Here is a 24979-nt window from a genome sequence, read left to right as displayed (position 1 = left end):
CTTCTAAACATATATTCAGTTTCCTATGAACTTAAAAGAAAGACATCAGGAAAAATCAATATGAGATATATGGGCCATGCCCTACCCTTCCTAGAGAATATCAGCCTCTCTTATATTGGAGAAAAAACAATTCTCTCTCGCTAACTTCACTGTCTAATATATATAGACTGACAGCTTTAGTAGAAGCAATCAAAAAGAAACAGTGTCATTGTAAGACAACCCAAAGTGTAGGCAAAAATACCAAGTCAGTCTTTGGGTTGGGCATGCTAGGTAGCCTACACCCTGTGGCTGTTAAAAGACAGAGTTGTTTGGAGACCTTACCATGTCTGATAAGTTTTATTTCTCTACTGTTATAGCATAGAATTCTGAAGGACTTCTTATTCTTCAGGCAGAAAAGGTAAGCAACGAGTCTCTATCTCTTCACTCAATAACTTTTTACTATGACTGGGTATTTAAAAAAGTAAACATCGATGACTTCAGGAATTCACAATCTATGATTTCTAGGATGATACTCTCTTTCTGTTATGTTTTGCTTCCTGACAAAGTCTTCACGTCTATCACTCTTCAGTCCTGTGATATACTAGGTCTCTTAGAGGGGAACTGCGTTGTCCAGGGAGTAACGAGATAAAAAATTATTCCCATTGCTTGTATAATTTATGTTTTAATTGACTTCAGGTGTGTGGATGGTAGTCCATAATGTCTTTTCAGGCCACCACAGCATCCAAACTTTCTGATGTATGGTGAATTTAAGATGCACAATTTTCAGGCATCCCACGATTCTCACGGCTTTTCACTTGGCGCCTGTTCACCCAACACTTCTTTCCACCCTTTTTAGTCGAGTTCTCTTGATGAGAATTGCAATAAAGCCCAGCCTTGAATATAACTCCCTAGTACACTGAAAAGAAATATAAGTGTTTGGCTTCCCTGACTTGAATTTATATGGATTCTGAAATATCTCGTTCTGAGTGTCACAACTCGTTGGTTATCTTTCCATGTTACCAGTAGGTCCGAGTTCTTCTTTTTTCCATGGAGAGAATCTCAAAATTGTAGTTTATCATACCTATTTTGCAAAAATCATTTTAAGAAAAATCTGAAAAATAGGAGGATGTGGAACAACTCTGGATGCCCAATCTCAGAGAAAATATCAAGAGTCAAATCTTATAAAAGATTTACCTTAAATGGAAGCTTGAAGTTTAACTTTTATAAATTTCCATGAAATAAAAGAGCATGGTGTCACAAGTGATATACAAATATACAAAAGCCAACACCAACTACAAAATGTACGTTTGAGTTTAGTGGTGATATTTCACTATTTACATTTGTTCCTCTATGGTTTCTAGAATGATAATAGTAGAGAAACCTCCATGAAGTTGGAGGTATTAGGATACAAATTTCAGGATGCAAGCAATATGGAGAGTTGCAGGGCTAACCTCAAAGTCTATCAAGTCAAACTGAGGAAAATATTGCGTGGTAGAAAAGTGGAGGATGAGGCCTAAAACAATGATGATGACAATGATGATTATGATGATAATGATAAAAATGCTGACACCCTATTTTATGTTGGAGTAAAACAATTCTATCTAAAATTTCCACCTTGAGTAGATAATCCGGAAATCCAAAAACTTTTTGTACCCATTGTCTGCTTTCCGTTGTATGTCTGCTTCGTCTTTCAGTTCAGAATGCCTTTACAGTGCTAGGGTGAAAACCTTTTTCACATGAATAACTAGTGGGTGATATACATCAAAAAAAACTGTTTGCTTAGCCATGTCTTCTTAAAGATATGAAAGCATCCTCACAGATACTGTTAAGCATCATCCTTCGTTAAGCAGATACATTGTGCTTGGAGATTTGGAAAGAAGATGTCAGGACAAATGAGGGTGAACCATGTGTGCCATGTCCGCTCCATGCTACAGTCCATCTGCCACTAGAACATCAATGGGAAAACTATTTTTTTCCAGGTAGGTTATTGTCTAAAGAACAGAGACTGGCAGCTCTAGTAGAAGCATAGAGGAAGGAAAGGGTCATGATAAGACAAGGCAAAGTATAGGAAGGAATAAACAGGTAACTGTTGGTTGGAAAGGTTGAGGATGCTACATAGTCTGCATAAGGCTAAGTAGACAGTGTTGCGTAAATTTAAGAAGCTCATTTTTCAAGCACCTCATGATCCTAGGCTTTTCTCCTGACCTCCAATCACCCAACACTTCTTTCAACCATTTTGGGGCAGTCCTCTTCCTGAGAATTGCAATAGAGCTCACACTTGAATGTAGATTTTTAGCACACCGAGGAGCAAGATAAGTGTTGTGCTATTCTGACTTTAATTTATGTGAATTCACAAATGTCTCCCTTTGAGGTTCACAACTCTTTTGTCAGATGTCCAGGTTCCTGGTCCATCTGAGCATGTCTGATTTCATGGAGGTCCTCTCCAAATAGCAGGTTGATCATATATGTTTGGCAGAAAGCATTTTATCTAAATTCTGAAAATTAAGAGTGTGTCAACCAATCTGGACTCCTATATAATAGTTACCTAAAATGAAACTTGAAGGGGAACCTTTGCAGATTTTCATGAAATAAAAGAGCATGGTGTCCCAAGAAACACAGAAACACAGAACACTCCATAACAAACATACAATTGAATTTTAATTCACTGTTGATAATTGCATATTATTGTTGGTTCTGCTGGGTTTCCTCTCATGATAAAAGTCCAGTGAAAGCCATGAAGTTGAGGTTGTTAGGATAAAAATTTCATGATGAAAGCAACCTGGAAACTTGTGGGAATTACTGCAATGTCCATAAAGGTAAACTGAGGAAGTAATTGTGTGGTAGATGGGGAGGAGGTTAAGGCATTAGACAATGATGATGGTGATGACGATGGTTTCCTGATGTTGATGATGCTGCTGCTGCTCATGACAATGATGATGATAATGATGATGGATGATGATGATGATGATGATTATTATGGTGATGATAAGGATGACACTCTAAAGTAGCAGGAATATGAAACTATCAAAAACTTTCACCTTGAGTAGATAATCAAGGAATCTAGGACCAGTTTTGCAATTTGAAACTCATGAAGTACACCCCTATATTTTTGGTGCATTTTATTTTATACTTGCCTTCTTTTTGTCCACGAAGCTAGATGTCAAGATCAAATTCAACCCATCAAAATTCTTGATGTGTTTATCTTTGTTTTCTGTTGGTGTGGCATAGTAGAGTGTTGATATTTTTTGATTACTAATAGGCTCTAAGGTATAGAAGAAAATGTCTTTGTGATCTCATTGATGCTTGACCTCAGTTGAGATCCTGAGAAAGAAGCCTGCTGCACAATGCTGATCTTTTTCTTCAAAGCCAAAGAGTCTATCTCTCATTGCTTTCCAGTATCAGTGGAGATGCTCATTTGCCAAAAGCTGCCTTCTCTGGATCGATGATGACAACAGGTTTCTGAGGATGCTGATTGACTCACACATAACCCCTCTGGGGTCCAGATAAGTTGCCATCTTGACCACCGTGATGCTTCCAGAACATGGCTAGCACTCTTGCATTTTAAAGGAAGACAGTGACAGTGCAGACGGGCTTTGGTCTTCTAAATTTTGAGAGATGAGTAGTTTGCTGTCTGCGACATCTGCCTACCTCTTTGTCGCCATATTCTGCCTCTGAAAAGCACTGTACTAGACCCTAGAGCATACATTGATTTGAAGTTATAGGCTGTTACATGCCTGAAAGAAAGACTCAGAAGAGTTGGAAGCAGTGAATTCATTACAGAGAATCTCAATGATCCTCTCTGTTGAATTGGCCATAAATATACAATGGGCCAAGGGCAAGAAGAGATGGCAGGACTCGTGCCCACCCTGACAGCAAAATTTTGAGAGCTTTTGGATTCCTGTGCCTTTCCCAATTGAGGCATAAATGCATGCTACTTTCCCATATTGTGAGAGTCATTCCTTTTCTCTTTGTTGTCTCTGAATAGAACATACACCCTGCATGGTGCATCAATTCAACATGCCAATGGTCATCTCACACTCCTGGCACCATATCCCGTTGCTTTTCAGATCTCGATTTTCTCAGCAATCCTCTCTTTCTATCATAATTTCTCATTTAAAAAACTGATAGAACTTTTGGAAAAAGTCCAGTTCAAATCTGTCTTTTTAACTGCCTGCTCTGTAAAGATTGGGACCTTCAGGTTGTTTACATTGTTTGAATCTATTTGAGTGTTGAGAGATTCACAAGAGAATATTTTGCACAAAGACAGAATTCCAATGTCCATCAAGCATTTCACTTCCAGCGAGGCCTCCAAATCAATCACCTGGGAAAACAAATGGGAAGCATGCCCATGAGGAGCATACAGAATGCAGCAAACCCCTGAAGTTTTCATGTGAGACAGGGGGAGGCAAGCACTTCTCTCAGCAACCAATTCCCATCTAACAGAAAATGATTCAGAGATAGGTTTCATATAACACACAGACACGATGAAAGAAAATCCCTAGGTTTCACAAAAGATCAAGGGATTGGCTAAAATCATGAACACTGTACATGGGAAGGGAAATCAAATGGAGAACACCTCCTTCTCTTCAAATTACATGCATCATTCTGAAACAGAACTTAGGAAAGAACTGATTTCCATCCACCAATTTAGTTCATGTTGTCATTTCCTATACTTCAGAGAAATAAGTATTGCACACATTACATATTCAAAGCTGTTCCCTTTCTTGGCATTCAGTGGAGTTGCCTAAAGTCCAGACATTGTTTGCTCTTGGATGGATATCGCTGTTTCATCTCTCATTCCGTAATGCCCTTGCGTTGTGAGGGTGAAAACCTTTTTCACATGAGGAACAAGAGGATGATATGCACCATGGGAACTGTTTCCTAGGACATGTCTTCTTAAAGATATGAAAGCAGCCTCATAGGTACTGTTAGGTGTCATCCTTCGTAAAGCAGATACCATGTGCCAGGAGATGTGGAAGAGAAGATGTCAGGACAAATAAATATGAACCATATGTGCCATGTCCTCCCCATGCTACTGTCCATCTGCCACAAGTATATCAAAGGGAAAACAATTGTTTCCACTTAGGTTATTGTCTAAAGGACAGAGACTGGCAGCTTTAGTAGAAGCAAACAGGAATGAAAGGATCATGATAAGACAAGCCAAAATACAGGAAGGAATAAACAGGTAAATATTGGTTGGAAAGCTTGAGTATGCTAGGTAGTCTGCATAAGGCTAAGCAGACAGTGTTGTGCGGAGAACTTAGCATCCCTGACAACTGTTATTTCTCTACTGTTACAGGACAGAAAGCCAGAGATCGTCCTCTTCATTGTGCAGAAATGGTAAGCACTGAGTCTCTGTCTTTTGACTCACTAATGTTTGTTTACAATGGGGATTTCTAAAAGTCAACATCTTTGACTTCATGACTGCACAAACTCTAATTTCTAAGATCATACTCTCCTGACCATTATGGCTTTGGTCCTACCCATATCCTCAAGTCTATCACTCTGCAGTCCTTTGACATACTAGGTCTCTTTGGGGAATTCCCCTCTCCAGCTAGAAAAAAGATAAAGAAATATGACCACCGATTGCATACTTATCAATTGAGTGACCTCAGGTGTGTGAAGGATATTCAAAACTGTCTGTTCAAATCACCGTCATTTTCAATTCTACTGACGGATGGTAAATTTAAGATGCTCACTTTTCAAGCACCTCATGATCCATGGGTTTTTCACCTGACCTCCATTCACCCAACACTTCTTTCCACCCTTTTGGGGCAGTCCTCTTCCTGAGAATTGCAACAGAGCCAGACCTTGAATGTAACTTTATAGCGCACCAAGAAGCAAGATAAGTGTTGTGCTATTCTGACTTTAATTTGTGTGATTTCAGAAAAGTCTCCCTGTGAGGTTCACAACTCTTTTGTCAGATGTCCAGGTTCCTGGTGCATCTGAGCATGTCTGATTTTATGGAGAGTCTCTCCAAATAGCAGGTTGATCATATATGTTTGGCAGAAAGCATTTTATCTAAAATCTGAAAAAAAAAACTGTGGAACCAATCTGAACTCCTATATAATAGTAACCTAATATGAGATTAAGGGGAACCTTTGCACATTTTCATGAAAAAAAAACCATGGTTTCCCAAGAGACACAGAATCACAGAACAAACATGACATTGAATTTTAATTCATTGGTGATAGTTGCCTATTTTTGTTGGTTCTGCTGCATTTCCTCTCATGATAACAGTACAGTAAAGCCATGAGGTTGAGGTTGTTAGGATAAGAATTTCATGATGAAAGCAACCTGGAAAATTATGGGAATAACTGCAATGTCCATAAAGGTAAACTGAGGAAAGAATTGTGTGGTAGACAGGGAGGAGGATAAGGCATAAGACAATGATGATGGTGTTCCTATGAGTGATGATGATGATGATGATGATGATGATGATGATGACGGTGATGATAAGGATGACACATTGAAGTAGCAGGAAAATAAAACTATCAAAACCTTCCACCTTGACTAGATAATCAAGAAACCCAGTACCAGTTTTGCACTTTGAAACATATGAAGTAAACCCCTATATTGTTGGTGCATTTTATTTTATACTTTTCTTCTTTTTGTCCATGAAGCTAGTTGTCAAGATCAAAATCGACTCCTCAAAATTCTTGATGTGTTTATCTTTGTTTTTTGTTCGTGTGGCACAGTAGAGTGTTGATATTTGTTGATGACAAATGGGCTCTAAAGTATAGGAGAAAATGTCTTTGTGATCTCATTGATGCTTGACCTCAGTTGAGATCCTGAGAAAGAAGCCTGCTGCACAATGCTGATATTCCTCTTCAAAGCCAAAGAGTTTATCTCTCACTGCTTTCCAGTATCACTGGGGATGCTCATGTGTCAAAAGATGCCTTCTCTGGAACGATGATGACAACAGGTTTCTGAGGACGTTGATTGACTCACACATAACCCCTCTGAGGTCCAGAGAAGTCGCCATCTTGACCACAGTGATGCTTCCAGAATATGGCTAGCACTCTTGCATTTTAAAGGAAGACAGTTACAGTGCAGACAGGCTTTGATCTCCTAAATTTTGAGAGATGAGCAGTTGGCTGTATGTAACATCTGTCCAACTCTTTGCGGCCATATTCTGCCTCTGAAAGGCACTGTACTAGACCCTAGAGTGTACATTGATTTGAAGATATGAGCTGTTACATGCCTGAAAGAATGACTCAAAAGAGTTTGAAGCAGTAAATTCTTTACAGAGAATCTCAATGATCCTCTTTGATGAATTGGCCATAAATATACAATGGGACTAGGGCAAGAAGTATCTTATAAAGGTAAACCTATCAGGCTTACACTGGACTTCTCTATGGAAACCATGAAAGCCAGAAGGTCCTGGATAGAGGTACTGCAGAAACTAAGAGACAATGGATGCAAACCCAGACTACTTTACCCAGCCAAGCTATTGTTCACTATCAACGGAGAAAACAAAATATTCCAGGATAAAAACAAATTTAAACAATACGTAGCTACTAATCCAGCCTTACAGAGAATACTAGAAGGAAAATCACAACCCAAGGAATCCAACATTCCCAACACTGCCTACATTAACTCAGACATTTAGCGACCCTCCACAAGCACAACTCAAAGAAGGAAAACACATACACGCTACTACCCAAAAAAATGACCGGAGTCATCGATCACTGGTCATTAATATCATTTAATATCAATGGTCTCAACTCACCTTTAAAGAGGCACAGACTTAGAGATTGGATACGAAAACAGGATCCAACATTCTGCTGTCTACAAGAAACACACCTCAACCACAAAGACAGACACCTACTCAGAATAAAGGGTTGGGAAAAGGTTTTCCAAGCAAATGGACCTAAGAAACAAGCGGGTGTGGCCATTCTAATATCTATCAAAATCGACTTCAAACTAAAATCAATCAGAAGAGATGGAGATGGACATTTCATACTCATAACAGGAACAATTCATCAGGAAGAAGTCTCAATCTTGAATATCTATGCCCCTAATATAAAGGCACCCACATATGTAAAAGAAACTCTTCTAGAACTCAAGGCAGTCATCAAACCACACACGCTAATAGTAGGAGACTTCAACACTCCTCTCTCACCAATGGACAGGTCAATCAGACAGAAACCTAACAGAGAAATAAGAGATTTACTGGAGGTACTGAATCAAATGGACTTAACAGACATCTATAGAACACTCCACCCAAATAGGAAAGAGTATACCTTCTTCTCTGCAGCCCATGGAACCTTCTCAAAAATTGACCACATACTTGGTAAAAAAGCAAACTTCCACAGATACAAAAAAGTATTAGTGACCACCTGTGTCTTGTCAGATCACCATGGATTAAAATTAGAATTCAACAACAATGGTACCCCCAGGAAGCCAACAAACTCATGGAAGTTGAACAGTCAACTACTAAATAACCCCTGGGTCAAGGAAGAAATAAAGAAAGAAATTAAAGTCTTCCTTGAATATAATGAAAACAGACACAACGTATTCAAACCTATGGGACACAATGAAAGCAGTGCTAAGAGGAAAGTTCATAGCACTAAGTTCCCAACTAAAGGAAACAGAGAAAGCACACATTGGAGACTTAACAACACACTTGAAAGCTCTAGAATAAAAAGAAGCTGATTTACCCAGGAGGAGTAGAAGACTGGAAATAATCAAACTGAGGGCTGAAATTAACAAAATAGAAACACAGTAAACAATTCAAAGAATCAATGAAGCAAAAAGCTGGTTCTTGGAGAAAATTAACAAGATTGACAAACCCCTATCCAAACTAATCAAACAGCAGAGAGAGAACTTGCAAATTAATAGGATCAGAAATGAAAAGGGGGACATAACCACAGACACAGAGGAAATTCAGAGAATCATTAGATCTTACTATGAAAGTTTATATGCCACAAAGTTGGAAAATGTAAAAGAAATGGACATTTTTTTAGATAAGTACCATATACCAAAGTTGAACCAAGACCAGGTGAACAATCTAAATAGACCTGTTAGTCGTGAAGAACTAGAAGCTGTTATCAAAAATCTCCCTACCAAAAAAAGCCCAGGACCAGATGGTTTCAATGCAGAATTCTACCAGAACTTCCAGGAAGAGCTAATACCTATACTCCTTAATGTATTCCACAATATAGAAAAAGAAAAGTCACTGCCAAACTCCTTTTATGAAGCTACAGTCACCCTAATACCAAAACCACACAAAGACACAACCAAGAAAGAGAATTACAGGCCAATCTCACTCATGAACATCGATGCGAAAATTCTCAATAAAATACTGGCAAACCGAATCCAAGAACACATTAGAAAAATCATCCATTATGATCAAGTAGGCTTCATCCCAGAGATGCAGGGATGGTTCAACATACGCAAATCTATCAATGTAATCCATCATATAAATAAACTGAAAGAAAAAAATCATATGATCATTTCATTGGATGCTGAAAAAGCGTTTGACAAAATTCAACACCCATTTATGATAAAGGTGTTGGAGAGACTGGGGATACAAGGATCATACCTAAATATAATAAAAGCAATATACAGCAAGCCGACAGCTAACATCAAATTGAATGGAGAGAAACTCAAAGCCTTTCCACTAAAATCAGGAACACGACAAGGCTGTCCACTCTCTCCATACCTCTTCAATATAGTGCTTGAAGTTCTAGCAATAGCAATAAGACAACATAAGGGGATCAAGGGGATTTGAATTGGAAAGGATGAAGTTAAACTTTCGTTATTTGCTGACGATATGATAGTGTACATAAGCGACCCCAAAAACTCTACCAAAGAACTCCTACAGCTGATAAACACCTTTAGTAATGTGGCAGGATACAAGATCAACTCCAAAAAATCAGTGGCACTCCTATACACAAAGGATAAAGAAACGGAGAGGGAAATCAGAGAAACATCACCTTTCACGATAGCCACAAACACCATAAAATATCTTGGGGTTACTCTAACCAAGGATGTGAAAGACCTATTTGACAAGAACTTTAAGCCTTTGAAAAGAGAAATTGAGGAGGATACCAGAAAATGGAAAGACCTCCCCTGCTCTTGGATTGGGAGAATCAACATAGTAAAAACGGCAATTCTACCAAAAGCAATCTACAGATTCAATGCAATCCCCATCAAAATCCCATCAAACTTCTTCACAGACCTTGAGAGAACATTAATCAAGTTTATATGGAAAAACAAAAAACCCAGGATAGCCAAAACAATCTTATACAATAAAAGAACTTCTGGAGGCATTACCATCCCTGACTTCAAACTCTATTATAGACCTACAGTATTGAAAACAGCTTGGTATTGGCATAAGAACAGAGAAGTCGACCTATGGAATCGAATAGAAGACCCAGATATTAACCCACAAACATATGAACACCTAATTTTCGACAAGGGAGCTAAAGGTATACAATGGAAGAAGGAAAGCATCTTTAACAAATGGTGCTGGCATAACTGGATGTCAACCTGTAAAAAAATGAAAGTAGATCCATATCTATCACCATGCACAAAACTCAAGTCCAAATGGATTAAAGACATCAACATTAATCCGTCCACTTTGAACCTGATAGGAGAGAAAGTGGGAAGTAGTCTACAAGATTTAGGCACAGGAGGCCTCTTCCTAAGTAGGACCCCAGCAGCACAGACAATAAGAGAAACAATGAATAAATGGGATCTACTGAAACTGGGAAGCTTCTGTAAAGCAAAGGACACTGTCAGTAGGACAAAAAGGCTGCCTTCTGACTGGGAGAAGATCTTCACCAACCCCTCATCAGACAAAGGTCTGATCTCCAAAATATACAAAGAACTCAAGAAACTAGGCACTAAAACTCTAATTAACCCAATTAAAAAATGGGGTACTGAACTTAACAGAGAATTCACAACAGATGAAATTCGAATGGCCAGAAGACACTTAAGGTCATGCTCAACCTCCTTAGCGATCAGGGAAATGCAAATTAAAACCACTTTGAGATACCATCTTACACCGGTCAGAATAGCTAAAGTCAAAAACACCAACGATAGCCTATGCTGGAGAGGATGTGGGGTGAGGGGAACACTCATCCATTGTTGGTGGGAATGCAAACTCGTGCAGCCACTGTGGAAATCAGTGTGGCGGTTTCTCAGGAAACTGGGAGTCAACCTCCCTCAGGACCCAGCAATACCACTCTTGGGAATATACCCTAAAGATTCCCTAACATACTACAAAAGCATTTGTTCAGCTATGTTCATAGCTGCACTATTTGTAATAGCCAGAACCTGGAAACAGCCTAGGTGCCCCTCAATAGAAGAATGGTTAAAAAAGGTGTGGAACATATACACATTAGAGTTTTACTCGGCAGTTAAAAACAATGACATCTTGAATTTTGCATGCAAATGGATGGAAATAGAAAACGCTTTACTGAGTGAGGTAAGCCAGATCCAAAAAGAGGAACACGGTATGTATTCACTCATAAGTGGATTCTAACCATAATTAAAGGTCTTTGAGCCTATTATTTGTGATCCTAGAGAAGCTAAATAAGAAGATGAACCTGATGAAGATTATTTAGCTATCCTCCAGGAGGTAGGAAATAGACAAGAGTCCCAGGTAACCTCGGGTGCATGGAGGGGTGGGAGGGTCGATGGAGGGGGAGAGGGCTAGAGAGAAGGGAGTAGGGGAGGAACGGGGAAAGCTTGGTGGCCGGGGATGGGGGGGGGAGGGAGGAAGGATGAATATGGGATCAGGGAACAATATATTTCAACTAAGGGAGCCATTTTAGGGTTTACAGGAGACTTGATTATATATGGGATTCCAGGTCCAAAGAGAAATCCCCCAGATTGTTCTCTGGACAGAGGAGAGGGTGCCTGAATCGGCCGTGGCCCATGACCATACTGATGTATATTTTGCTTATCACCATAGATCCTTCGTCTGGCGAAGGACAGCTATGCAGTCGGAGGCCCACATTGGAGCAACGGATTGAGCCCCCCGAGGTCCGGAGGAGGAGCAGAAGGAGGAGGAACATGAAAGACGAAATCAGTACTGCGAGGGATGCTATCACCCACTGATACAAGGGAACGGATCTGATGAGAATTTACCAGGGCCAGTCGGTCTGGGACTGAACGAGGACGTGATCTAGCCAGATTCTCGGAATTTGGCCGGATTCTCTGACTGTGGCTGGCCTGGGGTCTTTCTGAAATGCCATTGACTATGACACTGGGACCTGTTTCCTCTGCATATGCTGGATTTTGGGGATCCAGTCTGTTTGGACGCTCGCCTTCCTGGACCTGGAGGGAGGGGGAGGGAGCTGCAGCTTCCCACAGGGCAGGAAACCCTGACTGCCCTGGGGGACGGAGGGGAAGGAGGGGGGGAGTGGGGGGAGTGGGAGGGTGTTGGGAGGGGGGGCGGAAATGGAAACTTTTATAATTTAATAAAATTTACTAAAAAAAAAAAAAAAGAATGACAAAAAAAAAAAAAAAGATCAACTCCAAAAAATCAGTGGCACTCCTATACACAAAGGATAAAGAAACGGAGAGGGAAATCAGAGAAACATCACCTTTCACGATAGCCACAAACACCATAAAATATCTTGGGGTTACTCTAACCAAGGATGTGAAAGACCTATTTGACAAGAACTTTAAGCCTTTGAAAAGAGAAATTGAGGAGGATACCAGAAAATGGAAAGACCTCCCCTGCTCTTGGATTGGGAGAATCAACATAGTAAAAACGGCAATTCTACCAAAAGCAATCTACAGATTCAATGCAATCCCCATCAAAATCCCATCAAACTTCTTCACAGACCTTGAGAGAACAATAATTAAGTTTATATGGAAAAACAAAAAACCCAGGATAGCCAAAACAATCTTATACAATAAAGGAACTTCTGGAGGCATTACTATCCCTGACTTCAAATTCTATTACAGAGCTACAGTATTGAAAACAGCTTGGTATTGGCATAAGAACAGAGAAGTCGACCTATGGAATCGAATAGAAGACCCAGATACTAACCCTCAAACCTACGAACACCTAATTTTTGACAAGGGAGCTAAAGGTATACAATGGAAGAAGGAAAGCGTCTTTAACAAATGGTGCTGGCATAACTGGATGTCAACCTGTAGAAGAATGAAAATAGATCCATATCTATCACCATGCACAAAACTCAAGTCCAAATGGATTAAAGACATCAACATCAAGAGTCAATTATTATAAAACATATGCTTTACTTTCAAGTTTGAAGTTATAATCTTTTATATTCCAATGAAACAACACAACATGGTGTCTCCAGAGAGACACAAACACAGAAAGAACAATACTGCAAAAAAAATGCAACTGGGTTTGTTGTGGGAGGTCCTTCTGTCTCTGTGTTGTTTATATTGTAAAAGAATAGGAACATATTTGAGCCTATGGCAATAAGAGTCAGAACTAGGGAGATACTAGGGAGAACTAGGAGATACTGGAGGCAGTGGATAGGAATTTGATGTGATGATCCACAGCTAGGTGACAAAATACAGAAAAATAAAAAAGGTTTAAATTATTATGAAAGAGATAGACAGAAAAAAGCTAGAGAAGATGGTTCAAGCAGTGATTGAATTAATTCAGTATCTGAGTGTTAAGTTCGGGTGTAAGCTTTGTCTCATTTTATTAAGGATGCTAGATTTCAGGAAAATCACAACACTTAGAACCCATGATGTCTTTCTCTTTGTTATCAGCATCTTTGGCACACTAGATGATTGATTTGTGGACATGTCATTGTGCTCGAGTATACGGGAGAAAATAATTTATCTGCTCTTTCCTAATCTGTACCTCTGTTGTAAAACTTGAGAATCAAGCCTGCTGCACAACCCTCGTGTACCTTTGCAAATTCATGACACCTATCTATGGCTGCTTTCCCATGTCACTGGAAGGCTCATGGGTTAAGAGCTGGCTTCTCTGGATCGATGATGACAAGACTCATACAAATGGCAATCTGAAGTCCAGATAAGAGGTCCTCTTGAGAACCCTGATTTTTCCAGAACATGGATAGCACCTTTCCTTTTTCAAGGACGACATATCAAAGTGCAGACTGGCTTTCGTTTCCTAAATTTTGAGGAAAAAACAATTCTGTAGTGTGCCAAAAACTTTCCATTTTTCTGTTTCAATACTTTGCCTCTAAAAAGCACTTTACTCCATCCTTCATGTCACATTGCTTTGAAGGGATTGACTGATGCATGCTTGAAGGAGGGACACAAAACTGAACGAAGCAGGGAAATTATCCCGGAAACCTCCATGATCTTCTCTGATAAATTGGACATTGCGACATTGGGAGAGGGGCAAGAAAACATGGGAGGACTGCTGTCCACCACAACTTAGAAATTTTGAACGCTGGTGCACACATGGTCCTTTGCAAATCCAGGAAACACGTGTGATAATTTCCCTTATAATGAGTGTCATTTCTTTTGAACAAGTTAGTTTCCACATACCACATGATAGGTTTTGCTGAATCTATCATACTCCATAGCAGTGTACTAGTTTTGTGTGCAAAGGCTGACCTTATGGTCTGTTCACCATGCCTCTCAGGTTTCAGATTTGGACCTGAAACCCAACCACATCATACCATCATCAGGTTTTCTTAAAATGCAAGAAGATGTTTTCATATGGTCTCATTTAGAAAGTCGTCTTTGCTGTAAGGCTTATCTGTAAATATGACCTGCAGTATCTGAATATTATTCAGATTTATAAGTACTCTGAGAGATTTGCAAACTGCACAACTGGCACATAGGTCAAATTCCTTCTTTCAAGAAGTATTTCATTCAGATTCATTACACCTAGATTGAAGGTTGAGGAGATCATGGGGGAAGCAGATCTGCCAGGAGCATAAAACTTCAGTAGATACTCTAAATTACTCAATTGTTATTGGGTGAAATCAAGCACTTCCCTAAATAATCAATTAACATACTAAATAAAACAAAGCAAAGGAATATATATTTCTTGGACACAAGGTGCATGAAAATCCTTCGGGTCCACAGTAGTTCAGGTGAAATATACACCACATCCCACATTGCAAATGGATTTAATGGAGATCCTCTCCTGTTCTGGAAATGTTATACATCATTCTCAAACTAAAATTCCAAATGAAGTTCCCTGTTGCAATCTGCCTTTAAAGTTCATGGAGTTATTTACCTTATAAAAAAGAAATAAACTTTTGCTCCTTACATAACAAGAAGCTGACACAGCTTAGCAGAAAGTGCAATTGCCCAATGTCTGACAGTATCTGGGTTTTGCATTACATCTTGGTTTCTTCATCATTCCATGACATTCTTGATGCTCTTGCTTTGAAAGAGAGACATACAGCCTCACATGATAAACCCAAAGATGATCCATTAAAGCAATTACTTCCTTGACCAAGTCATCTGAATCACTTGGCACCACATCATAGATACAGTGAGAACTCGTCCTGGTTTACACAACTTCATTTTCTTGTGAGACTTGGTAAAGAATTCATGAGGATCAATTAATATGAGATATACGAGCCATGTCCTCTTATTGATAGAGTTCATCTGTCATTTTTGTATGGAAGAGAAACAATTCCCAACTCCTTCTTTCTGTCTCAAATCTACGTAGAATGGCACATTTAGAAGAAGCAGTCAGGAAGGAGGGTAGTCATTAAAACACAATTAAAAATTGAGGGGAAAATGTATGACGCAAGTGGTGTCATTTTAAGGCATGTGATGTCGGATATGCTTGGCAGTGAGCAGGTTATGGTGAGCAACGAAGACAGATTTCTGGTGAGACAATTCCATCCACAGTAATTTTATTTCTCTTCTGTTCCAGAATAGAATCCATCATGACCACTTCTTCCTGGAAGTATTGGTAAGCATTGAGGGTCTTTCGGTATTCTCAATAATTTTTCAGTAGTACTTGGGATTCCTAAAAGTCAACATCTATGACTTCAAGATTTTAAGAACCATAATTTTTAGGATTACCCTCTCTTGACCTGATTTATCTGGATCGATGATGACAGGAAGTCTCTGAGGACGATGACTGACTCATGCAAGTGGCAATCTGAGGTCCAGATAAGAGGTCTGCTTGAGAACCATGATTTATCCAGAACATGGCTAGCATTCTTCCTTTGTAATGTACGACAGATCACGGTGTAGACTCATTTTGGTTTCTTAAATATTGAGGAAAGAACAATTTTGTAGTGTGCCAAGAACTTTCCATTTGTCTGTTTCAATCCATCCCCTCTAAAAAGCACTGTACTGCATCATTCATCTTACATTGCTTTGAAGTTATTGACTGATACATGCCTGAAAAAATGATCCAAAAGTGGGCGAAGTAGGGAAACTGTCCCAGAGATCCTCTGTTATCTTCTCTGATGAATTGGACATTGCTACATTGGGAGAGAAGCCAGAAAAGATGGGAGGAGTGCTGTCCACCGTAATTCAGAGATTTTTAGGGCTGGTGTACACATTGTAATTTCCAAATCCAGGAAACATTGTGATAGTTCTGTTATTGTCAGTGTCATCCCTTTTCAACATGTTTCACTGAATATATCATTCTGCTTAGCAGGTGTATCAGTTATATGTGCTTATTTTACTGTCTATGCACCACATCCATCAGATCAGATTTAAACCTGAATACCAACCATATCTTACTATCATCAGTTCTTCTCAAAATACAAGAAGTTGTTTTCCTCTGTTGTCATTTTTAAAGCAGTCATTGCTGTTATTCTTGTCTGTAATATTACCTGCACCTTCTGAATATTATTAGTATTTATTGGCAAACTTAGACAATCACAAACTGCCAAGTTGGCACAATTCGTCCAATTTCTTCTTTCAAGAAGCACTTCATTCAAGTCCAGTACTCCAAAATGGAAGGCTGAGGAGATAATGTGGAAAGTAGATCCACCATGAGCCTAAAATTGCAGTACATACCTAAAATTTCTCAGTTGTCATGGTGGGGAAAATTCAAGCAATTCTCAATACAACCACTTATTATCAGAAAGGAAGAAAACAAAAAATATATTTTATTTCATGAACACACATTGCATGAAAACCCTTAGGATTCACAGAAGTTCAGGGGAAATATACACCACCTCCAACATTGTACCTGGATAATAAAATTTATTGGAGAACCTCTCCTGCCCTAGAAATGATACACATCATTCTTAAACACAAATTACAAAGGAGTTCACTGTTGCAATCCACCTTTGAAGTTCATGTAGTGATTGACTACATAAAAAAGTAATAAATTTTGCTCCTTACATAAAAAGGAACTTACGCAGGTCAGGGGAAAGTGCCATTGCCCAAGGTGTGACAATAACTGGGTGTTTCATGACATCTTGTTTTCATCTTTCATTCATGATTCTCTTCGTGCTCTTGCTTTGCAAAGGGGACACTCAGCCTCACATGATGAACCCAGAGATAATACACATTGAGGCATTTAATTCCATAGCCAAGTCATCTAAATCACATGGCACACAAATCGATATAGTCAGGAGTCCTCCTGCTTAGCACATGTCGATTTTCATCTGAGTCCTGGTAAAGAAGTCATGAGGACCAATTTATGTGTGATCCACCTGCCATGTCCTCTTATTGATAGAGTACCTCTGTCATTGTTTCAAAGAGATAGAATTTCCATCTGCTTCTTTCTGTCTCAAATGTACATGGAATGGCACATTTAGAAGAAGCAATAAAGGAGGATTGTAGTCATTGAAACACAATGCAAAATTGAAGGCAGAATGTATGAAGCGAGAAGTGTTACTTGATGGCAAGGGAAAGTTTGATATGCTTGGCTGTTAGCATGCTGAGGCTAGCAAGGAAGACAGATTTCTTTTGAGACAATTCCAACCTTGGTAATTTTATTTCTGTTTTGTTCCAGAATTGAATCCTGAACATCAACTCTTCTTCTGGTAGAAGTGGTAAGCACTGAGGGTCTATATGTATTCTCAATAATTTTTCACTAATATGGGATTTCTAAAAATCAACACCTTGATATCAGGAGTTCAAGGACTATGATTTGTAGGATTACACTCTCTTGACCATTTTGTTTGGTTTCTTGTCCAAACCCTCAATTCTATTGCTCTTCATTCCTTTGGTATACTATGTCTAAAAGGGTACTATTCCCTACTCTAGGAAGTGAAAATGTAAGGAAATATTACCATTCATAGAATTTCCTTGATTTAAGTGACCTCACTTTTGGGAAGGAGGTTTTCAAATATTGTTTCCACCCAAATCCAGATTCTGATGTTTGGTGAATTTATGGTGTTCCATTTTTATGCAATCCAACATTCCTTAGTTATTTTTTTATACACTATTCGACACACTCTTCTTCAAAACTGTTGAGTCTCTTGCAGACATAGACCACAGAGCCTGTCATTGAATGCAGATATCCAGCAAAAGTCAAAGTAATTGAAGTGTTTGTCTTCCTTGGCTTGTATTGATGTGCATTCTTCAGTGACTCCCACTGAGTTTCATGACTACTTGCTTTGCTTTCCTTCTACAAGTCTCCTTAATTCATCTGCTCTCATGGGGAGAGACTCAAAACTTGTAGTTTGTGGTCTATTTTTTCAGAAAAACATTTTACCTGAAAGGTTGAAAAGGAGGCGAATAAGGAAATTCTCTAGATGTCCAAGATCAGACTAATTATCAATGTCAATTCTTCTCTGTTTATTTACTTTACTTTGAAGGTTAAAGTTATAATTTTCTACATTCCAATGAAACAACCCCTTCATGGGGTGACAAGACACACACAAACAGACAAAGCACAACATTGCCAAAAATATGAAATGTAAATTTGGTGTGTGAGGTTCTGTTTTTTCTTTTTTCTTATATTGGTTATTGGCTAAGAACAAGTTTGAGGCTTTGGCAATGAAAATCAGAACTAGTTAGAGAAGGTAGGATTTATGTTTTCAGATAGAAGGGCATAGTACCCATGGAGATACTGGAGACAGTTAGAAGGAATTTTACGTGAAAAGCCACAATTAGGTGACAAATTAAAGTTTAATAAAATTGGATTGAATTATTAAGTAATAGATATACAATAAAAAGATTGAAATAATGGTCCAAGCAGCACTGAAATTAATACTGTTTCGTTGAGATAATTTCAGGTGTAAGCTTTTCTCTGTTTTGTCAAGGAAGATACATTTCCAGGAAAATCAAAACACTTAAAACCCATGATGTCCTTATCTTTGTTTTCAGTATGTTTGACACACTATATCATTGGTATGTGTACATATCAATTGTTTTTGAATATATGGGACAGAATATTTTCTCTGCCTCTTCCTATTCTGAACCTTTGTCATAGAACTTGAGAATCAAACCTGACGCACAATCCTGATGTACAATTTCAAAGCCAAGGAGCCTATCTATGGCTGCTTTCCCATGTCACTGGAATGCTCATTGGTTAAGAGGTAACTTCCATGAATCAATGATGATAACAAATCTCTGAGGACGCTGACTGATTCATAAATATGGCCATCTGAGATCCAGATAAGAGGTCCTCTTGAGAACCATGAATTTTCCAGAACATGACTAGCTCTCTTCCATTTTCAAGGATGACATATCAAAATGCAGACTGGTTTTGGTGTCCTAAATTTTGAGGAAGAACAATTTTCTGGTGTGCCAAAAGCTTTCTATATTTCTGCTTCAATAATTTCTCTCTAAAAAACACTCTGCAGCATCATTTATGTTTCATTTCTTTGATATTATGGACTGGTGCATGTCTGAATGAAAGACCCAAAAGTGAATGAAGCAAGTAATTTATTCCATAGATCCTCCATGACCGTCTCTGTTCAATTGGATATTTTTACATTGGGAACATGGCAAGAAAAGATGGGAGGACTATAACTCAGAAATTTTAAAGTCTGGTGAACCCATGAAATATCCAGGAAAAACTTGTGATAATTACCCTTATTGTTAGTTTCATTCCTTTTCAGCATGTTTTACTGAATCTATCACATTCCTTATCAGGTGTATCAGTTATGTGTGCAAAAAGTGACCTTACTGAATGTGGATCACATCTATCAGATTTCAGATTTGGACCTGACTAACAACTATATCATACTAAATCAGTTTTAAGGAGATGTTTTCATATGTTCTCATTTATAAAGCAGTCTTTGCTGCAAGGTTTGTTTGTAAATATGACCTGCAGTATCTGCATATTATTTAGATTTAATATTTAAATCTAATAGATTTAAATATTTAATATTTAATAATTATTTATTTAAAAATTTTAATTTATTTAAATTTATTTAAAGTTATTTAATAATTATTTATTTAAATATTTAACAAATATTTAAATATTTAATAAATTAATAGACTTAATATTTTAGATTTATAAGCTCACTGAGATATTCACAAACTGCCCAGTTGTTTTATATACCCATTTCCATCTCTCAAGAACCACTTCATTCAGATACATTACTCCAAAACTAAAGACTGAGGAGATAATGTGGGAAGCAGATCCACAAAGAAATAAAACTGCAGTTGATACCATACTTTTCTCAATAGTAATGGGATGAAATCAAACACTTCCATATACAACCAATTACCATCAGAAAGAAAAGAAAAGAAAGAAATATATTATATTTCATGGACACTAGGTGAAAGAAAAATCTTAACATCCCCAGTAGATCAGGTGAAATATACATAGCCTCCAACTTTGTACCTGGGTAGTGAAATTGAATGGAGAACCTCTCCTGGTATAGAAATGAAATACATCTTTCTCAAACACAAATTACAGGAGGAATTCACTGTTGCAATCTACACTTGAAGTTCATGTAGTTATTTACTTTTAAAAAGTAAAAACCTTTTGCTCCTTACGTATCAATGAGCCTACATAGCTCAGCAGAAATTGCAGTTGTCCAAGATCTGAAAATATCTGGGTTTTTGTATCACATCTTGGTTTCATCTTTCATTCCATGATTCTATTAATGCGCTTGCTTTGAAAAAGAGACACACAGCCTCACATGATATACCCAAAGATGATACTTATGGAGGCAATTAATTCCTTGGCCAATCATCTAAATCATATGGCATGCACATCATAGACATCATCAGGATTCCTCCTGCTTAACACATGTTTATTTTTGTTCTGAGTCCTGGTGCAGAATTCTGAGGACCAAATTACATGAGGAATACCTGCCATGTCCTCTTATTGCTAGAGTACATCTGTCATTATTGTAACACAGTGAAATAATTCCAAACTGCATCTCCCTGTCTCAAATGTACATACAATGGCATATATAGAAGATGCGATCAAGAAGGAAAGTAGTCACTGAAACACAATGTAAAAGAGAGGGGATAATGTGTCATGCCAGTGGATTCATTTTAGAGTGGTAGAATGTTGTATTATCTTGGGAGTGCACAGGCTGAAGCTAGAAAGAAGGACATATTTCTGTTTAGACAATTCCATCCTTGATAGTTTTATTTCTCTTTTTCTCCAGACAGAATACTGAACATCTCTGTTTCTTCTGTTAAAAGTGATAAGCACTGAGGGTCTATCTCTATTCTCAATTATATTTCACAGGCAAGGAGCCTATCTATCGCTGCTTTCCCACATCACTGGAATGCTCATGGGTTAAGAGCTCCCTTCTCTGGATCGATGATGACAACAAGTCTCTGAGGACGCTAATTGACTCATGACTATGCCAATCTGAGGTCCAGTTAGGAGGTCATCTAAGAACTGTGATGCTTTCAGAACATGGCTACCACTCTTAAATTATGAAAAAGGATAGATGAAAGTGCAGCCTAGCTCTGATGTCCTAAATTTTTTGGAAAGTACAGTTTGTAATGTTAAAACTGTCTAATTGTTTACTTCAATAATATGCCTATGATAAGCAATGTACTGAACCACACATGTTACATTGACTTGAAATTATTGGTCATTGCATAACTGAAAGATTCAAAAGAGGAGGAAGCAATGAAATCATCACAGAAAATCTCCCTGATCCTCTCCAATGAATAGGACATTCCTATATTTGCAAGAGAGCAAGAGGAGATTGGAGGACACCTGTCCAGCATAACTGAGAAATTTGGAGGGTGTTCGAATCTTCTTGCTTTCCAAATATAGGTAAAAACATGTGATGATTTCCCATATTGTTCAATTCATTCCTTTTAATTCCTTTCCCAATGTATGCAGGAATGCATGATGATTTCCCTATTGTGAGGGTCATTCCATTTCACTGTGTAGTCTCTGAATATACCTTAATCTCTTGATGGTGTATCAATTCTACATACTAAAGGTCATCTCATTCTCAATGCATTTTATCAATATACTTTCAGATTTGGATATGCTCAGAAAACATATGTTCATATCATAATTTCTTATTCAAATGTGAGAGGAAGTTTTGGTTAGGTCCAATAAAAACCAGTGTTTGTTTTAATACTGGTCTGTGACTGTGACCTTCAAGTTGTTTCCATTGTTTTTATTTATGTGAATTCTGAGAGATCCACAAGGAGTGTAGCTGGCACATAAATATATTTCAAAATTGAAACAAGAATTTTATTCACATCAATGCCTAGAAAACACTCAGCTCATTAAAAAAAGTGAGGCATGAACACAGAAACATAAATAATGGAGTAGAAATCCAACATCTTCAAGTGTAACAGGTATGAAGGCAAACATTTCAAAGATCAAACAATTCCCATCTATCAGAAAATGATTCAGAGATCAATTTCATATAAGACAGAGTCATGATAAAAGAAAATTTTTAAATTTCCTGAAAGATAAGGTCAATGTCTATAAACACCAATATTACACATGTTATGGAATTTTACAGGGGACAGCTGCTGGTCTAGAAATGACATATCCATGGAAAAACAGAAGTTAGAGAAGGAATTCATGATTGTGATCCAATGGTTAAGTTCATGTTATCAAGTCCTATACTTCAGGAAAATAAGATTTCCACGTGTTATATATTCAAAGATATTTCCCTTCTAGGGATTATGTGGAATTGCCAAAAATTCATATATTATCAGCATCTTGAAGAATGTCTCTGTTTCATTGTTCATTCCATAAAGCTATTACTATGCTAGGGTGAAAACATTCTCAAATGATGAACCAGAATATGATACATATCAAGAAAATTATTTGCTCAGCTATGTCTTCTTAAAGACATGACAACAACATCAAACATACTGTCAGGCCTCCTCCTACTCAAAATAGATTCAGTGTGCCGTGAGATGTGGAATAGAACTCATCAGGCCAAGAGAATATTAGATATATGTGCCATCTCCTCTCCACACTAGAGTACATCTGCTACTATTATATCAAAGTGAAAACAATTGTCTCTCACTTATATTATTTTAAAGAGGACGGAGAGTGGCAGCTTTAGTAGAACCAATTAAGAAGAAAGGGGGTCATTGTAAGACAAGACAAGATATAGGAAGGAAAGAAACAAGGATATGTTGGTTGGAAAGGCTGGCTATGAGAGATAGTCTGCATAGTGTCACTATTAAGCAGAAAGAATTGTGTGGAGAATTTAGGATCCGTGATAACTTTTCTTTCTCTATTGTGACAGCATAGAATCCTGAAGGTCTTCTTATTCATCAGGCAGAAATGGTAAGCATCAAGTCTCTATTTCTTTGCTCAAATTCAGTTTTGCTAAGACTCGGGGTTTCTAAAAGGTAACATCAATAACTTCAGGATTTCACAAAATATGTCTTATAGGTCAATACTCTTTTGACCATTGTTTTTTGATCTTGCCAAGTTCCTCAAATTTATTACCCTTCATTCTGTGCTGTAATAGGACTCATAGATGAAAATTCCCTTCTCCAGCTAGTGAAAAATTATAGAATTATTACCATTGATGGTATATTTTTAAATTTCATAAACCTCAGGTGTGTGGAGTTTGTTCTGTAATGTTTTTCAAACCACCATCGTGTTCAAACTTTCTGATATATGGTAAAATTTAGATGCTCAATTTTCATGCAGTCCATGATTCCATCGGATTTTCACCTGACCTCCATTCACCCAGCATTACTTTCCATCATTTTGGGGGCAGGTCTCTTGCTGAGGATTGCAACAGACACCACTATTGAATGTCGATTCCGTAGCAGACCTAGAAAAATGTGTTTGGCTACTCTGACTTGAATTTATGTGCATACTGAAATGTCTCTATATTAGGTTCACAATGATTTCATGAGCTTTATAAATGACTTGTGCATCTGAGCATGCCTGTTTTCATGGAGAGCCTCTCAAACTTACCATTTATTATGTATGTTTTGCAGAGAGCATTTTACCTGAAAACTGAAAAATAGGAGTATGTGGCACTGTTCTGGATTCCAAACCTCAGAAAAATTATCAAGGGTCAGTTCCTGTATAATATTTATCATATATGGAAGCTTTAAGTTGAATGTTTGTAAATTCTTATGTAATAAAAGACCATGGTATTAAAAGAGACACAGAAATATACAAAACCTGACAACAAACATAAAATTTAATTTGAAATTTTTGCCCTTTAAAAGATATGAAATTAGTGTCCTCCCTATTTTTGTGCATTTTTTTTATAATTTTCTTTTTTTTGTCCAGTAATCTGTTTGTCAGGATTAAATTCAACTTGTAAAAATTCATGATGTGTTTATATCAGTTTTCAGTTTCTGTGACACAATAGAGTATTGATATTTGCTGATGTAAAATGGGCTCTAAATTATCAGAGTAAACTTCTTCATGATCTCATTGGTGCATTATCTCAGTTGATAACCTGATAAAATAGCCTGCTGCCCAATTCTAATCTTCCTCTTCAAAGCCAAAGAGTCTAGCCACAGATGCTTTCCAGGAATCACTGGAAATGCTCAAGTGTTAAGAGCTGCCTTCTTTGCACTGATGATGACAAAAGGGCTCTGAAAATGCTGATTTACTAAAATATCTCTCTGTTGAAGTCCAGATAAGAGAACATTTGGAGAACTATGATACTTCCAGAACATGGCTAGTATTGTTTTCTTTTGAAAGAAGACAACTACAGTGCAGACTGACTTAGATCTCCTCAATTTAGAGAGAAGAGCAATTTGGAGTATG

The 24979-nt window shown here is 37.8% G+C and overlaps 1 long non-coding RNA gene and 5 other non-coding genes across 6 annotated transcripts; all 6 read left to right on the top strand.

Annotated features, from left to right (window-relative positions):
• The first annotated feature begins 354 nt into the window (after positions 1–354).
• LOC148118108 (uncharacterized) lies at positions 355–22346 on the top strand. Its single transcript, XR_015736266.1, has 7 exons — positions 355–397; positions 1830–1958; positions 3376–5164; positions 5279–5319; positions 15794–15832; positions 17843–17882; positions 21491–22346. It is a non-coding gene; the product is annotated as an uncharacterized LOC148118108 (long non-coding RNA).
• Positions 3416–3480, top strand: LOC148118113 (small nucleolar RNA SNORD109A). The gene has a single exon (XR_015736515.1). It is a non-coding gene; the product is annotated as a small nucleolar RNA SNORD109A (small nucleolar RNA).
• Positions 6886–6950, top strand: LOC148118112 (small nucleolar RNA SNORD109A). The gene has a single exon (XR_015736585.1). It is a non-coding gene; the product is annotated as a small nucleolar RNA SNORD109A (small nucleolar RNA).
• Positions 15968–16033, top strand: LOC148118111 (small nucleolar RNA SNORD109A). The gene has a single exon (XR_015736500.1). It is a non-coding gene; the product is annotated as a small nucleolar RNA SNORD109A (small nucleolar RNA).
• On the top strand, positions 19385–19450 carry LOC148118110 (small nucleolar RNA SNORD109A). Its single transcript, XR_015736505.1, has one exon. It is a non-coding gene; the product is annotated as a small nucleolar RNA SNORD109A (small nucleolar RNA).
• LOC148118109 (small nucleolar RNA SNORD109A) lies at positions 21560–21625 on the top strand. Its single transcript, XR_015736499.1, has one exon. It is a non-coding gene; the product is annotated as a small nucleolar RNA SNORD109A (small nucleolar RNA).
• Positions 22347–24979: the final 2633 nt, after the last annotated feature.

This window comes from Myodes glareolus, chromosome 24, assembly GCF_982192425.1.
Source record: "Myodes glareolus chromosome 24, mMyoGla1.1, whole genome shotgun sequence".
NCBI classification, from domain to species: Eukaryota; Metazoa; Chordata; class Mammalia; order Rodentia; family Cricetidae; genus Myodes; species Myodes glareolus.
The sequence above is the reverse complement of the archived record's forward strand: the minus strand, read 5'-3'. Positions and strand labels throughout refer to the sequence as shown.